At 35.8% G+C, this 13356-nt stretch overlaps 1 long non-coding RNA gene across 2 annotated transcripts; it reads left to right on the top strand.

Moving 5' to 3' along the window:
* Positions 1-614: 614 nt before the first annotated feature.
* Positions 615-10278, top strand: LOC126368537 (uncharacterized). 2 transcript variants are annotated; one of them, XR_007566602.1, is made up of 3 exons: positions 615-712; positions 7913-8263; positions 9705-10278. It is a non-coding gene; the product is annotated as an uncharacterized LOC126368537 (long non-coding RNA). The 2 variants fall into 2 exon arrangements; XR_007566601.1 differs by lacking the exon at positions 615-712 and adding an exon at positions 3735-3939.
* Positions 10279-13356: the final 3078 nt, after the last annotated feature.

The following is a 13356-nucleotide window of genomic DNA, read 5'->3' as shown; positions in this document are numbered from 1 at the left end:
CTCAACAGTATAGCGAAAGGAGCTTGAACCTGGCGTAGATTTTTTTTTTGGATAAATAAAGCCTGTGGCTGGCTGTGGGATCTGATCTCTCAATTTATTTTGACTTGGGTCGAGATTCTCTAGATTTGGGTCGGACCGCCTTTGTTAGTTAGTCAGCGGTGCTAATTCCTGCAAATACCATCTAATTTTATTTTAATTTACATCTCTCATTTTGATATCCCCCGAAAAGGAAAGGGACGGATAATCGACAAGCATAAAATTTATGGAACACACGTCAATTTTAAGCACAAATCTAAAACAACCGTCTAAAAATTTTGGCCAATAACCCGATAGAATTAAGTTGACAGCACACGTCAAACGGTTTGCGTACGAGCGAGATACTTTTTTGATACGCCTGGGTCATTCATTCATTTACTCATTCTTCCTAAAATTAAGAGCTGTCAATCATACGTCCCTTTCCTTTTAGGCGGATAAGAAAATGACAGGTATAACTTAAAGTAAAATTAGAAGGTGTCTGCAGGAATCGGGGCCAATGTAATCATAGCTTAACTCTGAATTGATTTTATAGCACTGGCGTGGCTCGTTAAGCAATATATTCATTGTTGTGGTAGAATCGGGTCAGAGGGTACCTTTACAATGTTAGTCGCATATGAGGTATAATTTAGGATTTTGTGAGTCTACATACCATCCTCTGGATAATGTCTCTCGCGTTGTGAGTATGAAGTTTGTTTTTGTATTGAATTTTGATATTTATATTTTGTTGTTGATGATAATATGGTTGCTAGATAAGTTAGTAGGATAGAATAAGTTTCCAAAGGCTATTTAAATGTAGCACGGCCCGCCGGCGTGGTCGACGATTTCCCTCATTCAGCGCTTATCGCTATCGACCCACTAGGGTCGATTAATTCTTTCAAATATTTTTCCTCTCAGACGACGCCCTGAGCCGAGGTTCGCGCCCAACTGGGCACCCTCAGGCCTGTTGTCTTAAACGTTGTACCGGGTGAGAGCCTTCAGCGCTCCCCATTTGTCCGGCCAAGTAGTTAATGCCATCTGCGGCAAATCTACAATAAGTCACGTCAAAAAAAAAAAAAAAAAAAAAAAAAAACGGTTTGCCTATAATGGTACAGTGGCGTTCGACGAATTTTGGTTTACAGTAGCTACGTTACACATTGTAATTTGAAATATTTGAAGATTGTAATGAAGGGAAAACACAATGCTGTGCTGAAAGCTATTGCGGAAATGAATTCGAACGAAAGCTTTTTTTTATTAAAACTAGGTTTGCTTTGGACCACAATTTTACCTGATGGTAAGTGAAAATATAGTCTAAAGTGATAGACACTCATTCACTTTAGTTTTGAAGAAGATTGAATAGGCAGAAAGAATGCAGTGGGGCGAGATAGTATGCAGTCGGCCTAGTAGTGTGTACACCAGGGCACTGTGATCGAAACATATTATGCATAGTAAACTTTCCGGATCTCTTTTCCCTAAGACCTTTTCCAGAGACTATGCCCCTTCAAGGCTTGTCGCTTGGCGCCAAAGCTTTGTGTGAAGAGTGATGACCAGCCACTCGAAGCTTATCTACCGCTGGTAAATGTGTGTTCGATTAGCTCTAGGCGTCATGACAAGCGGTAGGGGTAATGGAGGGGAAAGTGGTGGAGCTTCCGTGGTCTAGTGAGCGCGTTCAACTCTTGACCTGGAGGCCCGGTTTCGATTCCTGGTGGTAACATTTACAAAATATCTTTGTGAGATTCACCTTGTTTATTAAGGAAAGTGCTGAATCGCCTGATTGTTTGAAAAGTGAGTGATTTCGTGTTTCGGAATCTTTATCAGATAGTCGATTGTAATCTGTAATTGAGCTGGTTTTCCCTTTGCGTTTTAGGAATAGATTGGCGCTTTTGTAAAACTTCCTAAAAATCAATAACTAGGTCATATAAACGGACTCGGGAACATACCTTCCCTAATAGATGGGGATGCTGGTGTCCAGCAGTGTGGGGTACCTATATTTAGGTACCAGGCGGATCGAAAACTTCGCATGTGACATCTGGACATTTGGCAGCTGGGCGTCCGAGTCAGAATGTTTTGTGAGTTTCCCTAAGCACGGAAGTGCTATGAAAACAAATAAGTTTATGTTATTACGCTGTGTGTGTATGTGCGTGAAACTTAAACAGTATTATGGCGATGGCGGCGTAGTCTATAATAGCATGAGACTTTGAGGTGTATGTGGTTGTGATTTTAATGCGTGATGGTCATGAGGCCGTAAACACGATGACATCGGGCTGAGCATTTCGCGCGTTTCTATGTAAATCTATGCACTATCATCATGTCTCGAAATAAAGTCTTTTTACCTACTATTTATAAACTTATTCAGGTACTCAGGGAAACTTTTATAGTATAACTTTTGAGTGCTGAATAAACAATGATTTGAACATCAGATTTGAACAGTTGACGCGGCGTGGCGCTGCGGGAGTTAGTTTGCCGCCGATGCGCAGTCGCTGCTCTTATCCCCGCGCAGTTGCTGTTATCGTGTTTATGTGTGATTACTAAAACCTCTTTGTATCACGGTAAACGTATTCACTTCTTCTAGCTCTAATAAAAAGGACAAGGATATACCTATGCACTCACGTACCATTGATATTCGAATAAATGATTGATTTTTAACTAATTGTATGCTGAATGTATGTCAATTTTATGTTATATGTTATGTTATGGGAAAACTTTTGCACAAACCCTTTGCACGTGCAATACGCTGCATGTCGACGGCTCGAGGGATCTTTCTAAAGTATTTCAGCATATTGGGATATTAATTATTGAGTATTTATAAGGTATATTTTTTACGAAAACTTATTACGTAATTCCGATAATTTTATCGCTTGTTAATTATCTTTTAATGTTAAATGACATCGTTCCAAATCATTATGTGAAATCATTTGCGATCTTTAACCAATATGCGGCCCAGTTACGATAAGACACATACCTCACCTAACACCACTTTACGATATTGGGATACCGATTGAACAACACTGTGACGATTTATCCTAACACTGGCCGCTTTATTACAAAAATAAGACTAACGATAACACTCAGGTTGAACAATTTGAAAATATATTTCTTGCCTTTATCTTGCCTTGACTTGCGAGAAGTTCTGCGGTCACCGCGCTAGAGTCGCAAATTTTGCATAGGATTATTATGACTTGCCAATGGCTCGGATTATATTTTAAACCTGGTATTACCTTGATTGTTTATTTGATGTTTGTTTGTACACTCTTTATTGCTTTAAAATACAAAGGATATGATTTATCGTTAGATAAAGCATAGGCGAGTGTTCGTTTTGTAATAAAACGGTAACTGGTACTAATTCGAAAAAAAGTAGGAAGTGTTTAAGACAACATATTTATTGTGTAATTATACAATTTTGAGTTTCTTCTGGTTGCCGTATTAGCACGCTTAAAATAAATAATGTTAAATTATACATTTCAATTTCAGTTTGTTAGTTGGCTGTATGTTAGCGTTCGGTGCGTATTGGGTGACAATGTTACTGATGAAACCCGGGCCACCAGCGCCGACAATGACCACGGTGGAGGAGACTACGACAGTTGATTCCCTGAATGTAATGTTATATTATTGACGCCGTGAATATGCTTCGGACACTTATAAACTTGTTATAACATTCGTGTGAAAAGTCTTAAGATACGAGTGCTCGTGTAACCACCACAACATAATAAATCACTGACATTTGACCTTTGGCGGCTCATAATAACCTTGACACTAGGTTTGTTGAGGTCGGTTTTCCACTTCACAACCCAGACGATAGAAGATTAATAACTGACGGATATAAGCCGCTAAGCACTCAGGGTGGCACATCAGAAAAATAAGGATGAAGTGGCAATTTTATTGTTATGAGCACATATGGGTTTTAAAAGGATCAACTGAAACAATTTGGTATGTTATTTTACAGTATACGATTATAGATAATTCAATAATTATATTCTTGAGCCACACATCGTCTAAATATCTCACCCTAGCTTTGATGTATACATAAGTGGTTGTCATTTTGGTACCTTGCGCAGCATTTACTCACACGATTTTTAAAAGTAATTTGTTTGTGTTGAGAGCCGTGGTACCCAGTTGGTAGAACGCTTGCCTCTCCCTTTGAAGTCGCAGGTTTGAATCCAGCATAGCCCTAAACCAATGATTGTCGAATTTGTTTTCAAATTCATGTTTGGATCATAAATGATTATCACGTGCTCCGAGATGAAGGAAAACATCGTGAGGAAACCCACATTCCCGAGAAATGCATTTTCGGAAGTATGTGACCTAACCTGCATTGGGCTGGTTTTCCCTTCGCGGGTTGGAAGGTCAGACAGGCAGTCCCTTCTGTAAAAAACCGGACCTGTTAAATCTTCAGGTTAGGTAAGCGGACCCTGTGAAAAACGGGATGATGCTAGGAATTTACTGTTGAAATTCAGTCAGCAAATTGCTGCGAGGTTAAAAATGGGAACTAAAACTGCTAAAGAGGCGGGCATTGCCATTGACTCGCTGTAATACAATACGTCTAGGCGTGTTAGAGAACACATACGGCGTACTTTCATTTTGCCGTATTCAATCCGCCTGTCTGTTGACTAACCCGCCGGATTTGAAAACTGCTAGTCGGAATGTTATACAGTGAATTATACAATCTGGCTGCGACATAATATTCACCTTTATAATAAATGTTGAAATAAATTGTTATTGTTCTAAGCATGTTGCGTTATATTATTGGTAAATTAGTTGAAGTGTAACTTTTGAGTTTATATTGCTTTTATTATGCTTAAAATGTTTACATAAATACTATTTTTGTACCTATTTTTGTTTAGATTTATTACAGATAGTGTTAGGACAAATATCGTTTCAATGCTGTTCGATCGATATCCCAATATGGTAAAGGGGTGTTAGATGAGATGTGTTGAAAAATGAAGTATATAATTACTGGTTCGCATATGTTTTACAACTAACTGCAAAAATTACAGTGATCTCATAAACTGAAAAGAGCAAGTTGGTTGGTCGTGTATTTTTTTATGACAACAAATCTCTTTATAATTTATTTATTAAAAGTTTAATTTTACGTCATATGCACACTGCTGTTTCAATCAAAAGTACCCAAACTAAATGTAAAAGGCAGCATTTTCCCTTGGGAGCTGTCAGAGAATAAGTGCAAAACGCAAAAGTCAATAATTTCCTCTTCGAAGAGTTGTCCGAAGTTTTAAAAACGGCTAGAGCTATTGATAAATCTAGCACGGAATTTAGAGAAGACCACTTACAACTACCTAAGATTCCAAAAAAGAAGCAGACGACGAATACATTTTCCTCAGTGAAAAAATCAAACTAAAGGAATCATGGATTGAATCGCAAACCGATGATGAGTCCATTCAACACGAAGGAGCTGGGCACAACGCGATGTAGGCTCAGCACACAATATGGGTTAAAAAAAGACCACATAGAAGCAATTCATCTAAAAAAGAAAATTGCAATTTGACATTTGCAAAAGTTACATTTTAATGTTAAATTGCAATATTGCTTATTTAGATGAATTGGCAGGCGAGCATTCTACCACTGAACAGCCTCCGTGGTCTAGTGGTTAGAGCGTTAGGCTCACGATCTGGAGGTCCGGGTTCAATTCCCGATGGGGACATTGTCGAAATCACTTTGTGAGACTGTCCTTTGTTTGGTAAGGACTTTTCAGGCTTGAATCACCTGATTGTCCGAAAAAGTAAGATGATTCCGTGCTTCGGAGGGCACGTTAAGCCGTTGGTCCCGGCTATTAGCCGTAAAAACACCTCCACCAACCCGCAGTGGAGCAGCGTGGTGGAGTATGCTCCATACCCCCTCCGGTTGATTGAGGGGAGGCCTGTGCCCAGCAGTGGGACGTATAAAGGCAGTTTATGTTTATGTAGATGAATTGGTTTGATGTGGCCTTTTGAAAACCCCCAGCTCTTTGAAAACGTTGCAGCAACCATAGCAGCAACAGGACTAAAATCGTCGATAAACACAGTAAACCCTGCGGCTAGATCATCTTCATTCTACGAACAATGATATATTATAACATTTATAACCAATGTGCATGAAATTCTTTCATATAACACAGAAGGTTACAAAATATCCTTTACAAAAATTCTAAAACAGTATTACCTAATAGCATTCGCAAATATCTAATAAGTACACAAAAGGCTCATTATACTGATGTAATTGATAATTCAATAATCATAGGATGTAACAATAACTCCAGGAGCAATTTCGAAATATGCTCAAGACGAATAGTATTTAATTTTGTCTAATAAGCAAGCCGAATGGGAGTTTGCGCTTTATTTTAGACTTAATTACTATTACTTAGAGCTTGCTAGTTAAAATATCTTACAAAAAAATCAAAAGACTGTTTTCTATGTATTGTTTTAATAGACGCGTAGGTGTAGATACCTTTATTTTAATTAAGAAAAGTAGAAATTTTATGTTTTAATTTCGGCTTGAATTCATTTTGTACTCATAAGAGTGATAAAACCAGTCGTAAAATTATTAAGATTTTGTGAATATTTATCTACTATTTACTTGGATGTTTTTTTCTTTTACGCCTTTCCTCCGTTCACAATGAACTTGCGAGCGAAATTATTGTTCTAAAATGGCACCCAAAGCCGTGGTTGCCGCTTTTTAAGAACTTATTAGTTAGTTATTGACGTGTTAGCAGAGCTGTTTGAAAACATTTTAATCGTGCTTATAAATCTGCAACCAAAAACAACTCAACAGATTTGAATTAACAAAAATTTATACGCAACTTCTCAGTCGGGTCGTATATTCCATTACGGCTATCCGTTGTCAAAAACAGGTCATTTTGTAATCTGGCGGGTCACCCATTAGCTGGATTGAATAAGTACAGTTAAATGAAAGTTCCCACAATATATTTGGTGCTTTACATTCTCTAACACGGCTAGCCGTAATGTAGTAGCTGGTCGATAGCCGTCTCTTTGGCAGTTTTCTTAGTTCCCATTTTTAACACTCGCGGCGTTGAAAATGTCTATCAACAATATTATTATTGACGCCGAGTACAAAAAATGCGCCATTAAAATGTTAAGTTAACAGTGACTTGAACATACTTTATTGCTAGTTACAACTACCAGTACTCTTACTTACCATTTCTATTATTAAAATTGATTTTCAATTAAACATTGTTTTGTTTTGTTTCGAAAGACAGTTAATTTGGCGGTATTAAATTTTATACAATGGGGCTAAACGTGGGCCGCCATATTGTACAACGTGTCGCAATGGGCTATTTTTACACCTTAGTCAAATTTGATACTTTTTACGAAAAGTCATAAAGAAAATGTATAATTGTATAGATGGATTTCTGATCTCCTTAGACTCCGGCTTCTATTTCTAGTTTAACATTTTTATAATATTTTACCTGGTGAAATATTTTTGACCCCACGGATTTTAATCGGCGGATATAATCCGGCTGGGACATACACTAATATAATCATCATTAATTTAAGAGCCACGCTCTGGTTGGTGTTACATTCTCCTTTCTTGTCTATCAAAGGCCCCTAATTTGACCTCCTTACAAGACACGACATTCGCCTTCTCTTTGATCTGTTCCATGTAAACTTTACGTGGTCAGTCCCTTCCTCTCTTTCCTTCTAGCTTCCTTTCTATGATGTTTTTAATATATTTGTCGTGTCTCATTAAGTATCCAATCATCTTGTCTCTTCTGTCCTCAATAACTCTTACTCATAAATAATATAAATACTTTAAGCGATAAGGCCGCCATTTGCTACGTACTTAGTTAAGAGTTTTTTTGTAAATATTTCTATTTTTTTATTTTCGTGCAATGAAGTATTTGTGTAAGTATTGTATTTGTGTAATTATATTTTTTGCTTTTTAATTTCAGTTTGTTAATTGGCTGTATGCTAGCGTTTGCTGCATATTGGGCAACAATGTGGTGGGCACTAAAGGTGCCTCCGCCACCCACGAGAACTTACCCTCCTAACGATAATACAACCGAAGATAGCCCAGACGTTATGTTGTATTATTGACACAGTGAATGTGCTTCGAACACTTATAAACTTGTTATAACGTTTAAGTGAAGTCTTAAGATGCATCGGGCTTACACTCTAACTAAATCAGTAACAATTGACTGATATAAATCAGCATGCACTCAGTGGTGGCGAAAAGGATGGACGGGCAGTTTTATTTGTTATAAGCCTTTACGGGTTTGAGATGAATCAATTGGAACAATCTGGTATGTCCTTCTACACGACATTGTATCGCAAACTTTGAGGGATGATTCAGGCCATGATTCTAAGTTGATACCAAGTGGAATTTTCCGTCCCAAAAGTACATAAAATGACATGAGTTTTCTGACAGGAAAATACACTTGATATCAACTCAGACTCATGATCTGAATCATTCTCCTCGGTATTCGTTACGATGTTACTTACATCCTGTATATACTCTCTTTAATTAAAGCACATAAATGAACAATGTATACTCTCTTTGCATACTACTTCGGGGATGTGCATGCCTATTAAGGGACCGTGACAGAACATTGAATTTCTGAGTGCGTCTGGATTTAGTAAAAGTTTTCAAACGATTGTAAATCAATCCTCTAGGTTTTAAAAGTAGTTACTTAGTCACTTTAAGGTGCTTCGAACGAGGTTCGAACAATGTTATTAAACACGAGGAAATAAACATTTTTGCTTTCTGACACTCTCATAAACACGTAAAATCCCAGTAGCCACTTCAACTTCTAGTTGTAAAGAATATTTTGAAGTTAAAGGTCGATGTAATACTTTTTTATAAGGTTATAAAACTTTTGCCATGGCTGTAGTTGGACTGTAAGTGCCTATTTGTATTATTTTATGTAATTTGGGTTTTAAAAATGATTATTTTATTTTTAGAGTTTGTGATTAAGATGCTATTTAAAATGCATTTTATTTGTTCAACACAACATAGATTGCTGGTTGTTTTTGAGCTCTAAACTACTTAATTTGAGTTTGATCCATGTTTGGATCATAACCGATATCACATGGTTTCCAGGATATATGCTCGGTTAATGACAATAGGGTCGCTGTAATAGGGGTATGACATGAGATAGGGGTGGGTGTATGTATACTATACACAAGAAAAAAAACCCTCTTTATACCTGATTAAGTTTTTGTTATTTTTAATATTTGTTGGTTTTAAACTGTTTTTACGATCTTTTACGATCCAACAGATACAAACAACCCTTTAAAATTATGACAGACGGACAAACGGACATAAATAAAGTCTCGTTACAGTAGGTAAGGTAAAAAGACCCTTCGAGCGGGTAAATAGTAAAACTATTGCTGCTCATTGATTGCAAGGAAGGAATAAATCGATCTTTGACTAGGATAGACTAGGCAAAGACCGAAACGAATTATTTTACTTTCGGCGTTTGACTACCTATGTACTCTGGCCTAGGATTGACTAAAACTACTACTTGAAAGTTGATACAAGGATCTACTTCCCATAAATAATAATAATTTAAAAAACTAAAAAAAAACATTAATTTTGCGACGGAAAGTTCCACTTGATATGACATAATCATGGTCTGAATCATCCCTTAAAGTTTTCGTTCTGTATAAGATACACCTAATTAATACGATATTATGAAACATCTAAGTAAAACAATGATAAATTAATAGGTGTTATTGTTTCAGGGTACTTTTGACTACAGCCCTGATGGCAACCCTGTTGTTAGGTACAAGATACTTATTGGAGTTAGACCAAGTGAATAATGAGCTGCCTATAGTCAACATGACGGAGAATTTACTCAACATGCGAATATAAAAGCCATTATTATTATTAAAAACTGGTAAAAAAATTCAAAATAACAAAAGGAACGAAGCTCCGGGAAAATTTATGATTAGTTACTTACAGTTTTTTTATTGTAAAAGGTTCACATTTGACCTCAATCTCAGTTACTTAGTGAATGCCTACCGAAGATTCCGAGCTATCAATGAAAAAAGAAAAACACAGACTGCGACTGGCGCTTCCGCTCTTTGCTGTTGTAAAACATACCTACTTACTTATCTATTTCGACAGTTTTTTTTGAAGCGATCGATAATTTTATCACGTTACGCATGTTAGCCCTGCTGCTGTCAGAATTGTACATTGTCTTGGTACCTATTTGTCTCTTTAGCATTAGGTTGTACTCTATATTTCTGTCTTGCTGTAATACGCACCACGCTAGAGAGAAAATAGTATTAAAGATAGTGTTTTTAAGGTATCAGCGTGAATTCGTTGTATTTTTTTATATTACTGTTTTAAATTATCTAGAAGAGACACTCATGTTTTTCAATGCAATTTATTATAGTTCTAGTTACTATAGTTATTACTTACTTTTACAATGTCATCTTGGATAAGGCATCCGTCATACATTTTGTTTGTAAAATAAATAAGCTAAGTATATTAATTCGTTGACAGATAATATTTATACCATCGATTAAATACAATATAATTTTATAGGTACTCATTAACGTATAAGTACGATTTATTTATAATAAATATTATTATATTAATTTATTAAATTAAAAAAGAAGAAAAAAGAAACTCCGCAGAAAACTATCGTTATGACGTTTCGTAAAAAGTATCTTATTTGACTAGTAATATTTAGAATTGGGTTGAGTACTAGGTGCATGATAAATTATGAAATTCTTATTACTTTTTTAAATAAAGACAGATCTAAAACATTTAGTTATAACATTATCGGACGACGGTAAAAATGTTTTTCTAGTATTTAAGTAATTGCATGTTGGTTTGTAATTTTTTTTATTAAATATGGTTGGTCTATATAAATTCTGTAATATGGCGCTCTAATGTTGTTTAGGGTTGGGAATCTTTAAATTAATTTACTAATACTTGTTTGCATTCCAGAATAAAAATAATATATGTATATAGAAACCTATAAAAACAGGTAAAGTATAAAAGCAGTATTTTCAAAATTTGTCTAGTATTTATTGTATTGTAAGTACAAAGTAATTAACAGATATTATAGTATTATTATACATACTTATGCCTCCTAGACACTATATAAATCATCTGGAAAAGATATATGAGGCCTGATGATGATAATATGTACTTGGTACTTATTATATTTTAAACTTTTTTTATGTGACTGTAATTTAATAGTCATAATTTTATTACACTCCTTGTAATATAATTTCAAAAGGCTTCTTTTTCACGGTTTTCATCTATACCTTATATACCTACGTATTATTTTTGCTGTAAGATTTTTTATTGGTTTCTCTTTGCTGTTTAACAAAATAAATATTATATTTACTACTAACGATACGATCTGGGACGAGTTAACTGACAGTGATTAAATATACGAGATTGACACACAGAGTTCTTATTGTGGAGAGATGCCGCGAGAGTGTAGCCGGTAGGACGGAAATATGCACAAAACGAGTATATTGTATTAATAAGGCATCGATTATAAAACTGTCTATAATTATTCACTGCTATGCTGTGAACGCCTGGGTGCAGTCGCTTCTCACGTCGACTTGAATTAGCGACATGTCGACTCGTTTAAATTAGTGTTGAGGGCATATCTCCCTTATTTCTATGATTTGTGGATTGACATATCGCCATAAGGCGACATAAGTTAATACCATTCAAACAATTCAATTGACGTAAGTCAGTGCCATACATTCCTATCATTGTCACTGTCGATTAACGATTGTCATAATCGTTTGCAACATGGCTATGGCTATTCGATTAATCATTGTGAATTTCAATAGTTTCAGATTTAATTAGGCTCTACTTACTACTTTTTTTATAACAGTTACTTTTATTACTTTTTTATGTTATTACTTTTTTTTATAACTTACTACTTTTTTTATAACATTAGTATAGAAGACCTGCGCCTGGCAGTAAGAAACGGGCTGTTTATGAAACGGACCACAGATTAAACATACCAATCAAATTGTCGAACCACCCGTCTATTTGTTTGTAGTATTTTAAAACCAAATGTATACAATAGGTCATACTTTCGTATAAGAGACATAGAGTATGATCGATGTCTTAGAATAATATTAGGGCCCTGTTATTGATATAACGAGTGATTGTTGATAAATATGAACAATGAATAGTTTACCTTATGAAAAGGTTGAGCGATTTGGTAGTGCTCACCGGCGCACACTCACTGGAGGTTCTGTTCAACAGTTCGTACCAAACCTGATTGTATTTCCTACCAAGTGCTAAATAATTAAAAGTTATGGCTGGACTGTAAGTATATATATTTTATAACGTTAATATTCGTAATAACTGCACAAGTACTTAAACACGTAATTTGACGTCACTAGTTTGCATGTTGCATTAATTTGAGTTGGCAATCACTGACTAATGCCGTTTCACTCTAACACAATGACAATGCGGCATGAGTTCTGGGGGTCTACAAACGCCACATTGAAGCAATTCATTTAAAAAGCAATATTTCAATTTCATTTTACAATTGCGCATACTTACACTTACTCATTATTTAAGAGCTGCGCTCTTGTTGGTGGAGTAATTGCCATTGCTCTCTTCTTTCCACCAAATCCTTCACCTCCTGATACGACACGACTTGCACCTTCTCTTTTATTTTTTAGAAATGTTGCCTACTTCTCTTGCCTTCAATTTTTCTTTCTATGTTGTTCTTTATAAATGGATCCTCGTATCAGGTGTCATGTTGTGGTAATATTTCCTATTCGGTTCTCTAAACTCTCTATTATGATTCTTTTTTCTTCATCCCTTTTCATCAGTTTTTCATTTGACCTTTTTAGTCCAGCTTATATCGTCCATCCTTCACCAAAACCACATCTCAAATGATTCCAACCTCTCTGTGTATCTCTGTGTCAATAGTCCACGTTTCATTTCCATAAAGTGAAATGCGCCAAACGTTTCCTGATTTTTAATGAAATATTTTTGGTTTTGAAAATGTATTTCATTCTGTTAAATGCTTGTTTGCGCATTCTTTAACAAATGTGCTTCAATGTGGGATTTTATGAGGATGATGATATTGTGAAAATTCTGACGGCGAGTGCACGTCGATGCGACGACGCAACAGCGTAGGCCACGGACGAGGATGACGTTGAAGTTGCTCTTAGACAATCACATACTGATCTGCGGTATCACAAACATTCTTGAGTCATAAAGAAAAAAAACATATATTTATAATGGGTCTAGTGGAATGACTATGAGATAAACCAGATAGAATTTAGATTTAATTGAATGTTAGTTTTGTTGATGAAAGATGCCAACAATGAGGTTGACACCATCAAATGTGTGTGAGCAGTCGTTACATTTCCTTCCAGAGTACTGCTACTTGGG

The sequence above is a fragment of the Pectinophora gossypiella genome, chromosome 7 (genome assembly GCF_024362695.1).
Source record: "Pectinophora gossypiella chromosome 7, ilPecGoss1.1, whole genome shotgun sequence".
Taxonomy (NCBI): Eukaryota; Metazoa; Arthropoda; class Insecta; order Lepidoptera; family Gelechiidae; genus Pectinophora; species Pectinophora gossypiella.
This window is presented reverse-complemented; position numbering and strand designations above follow the sequence as displayed.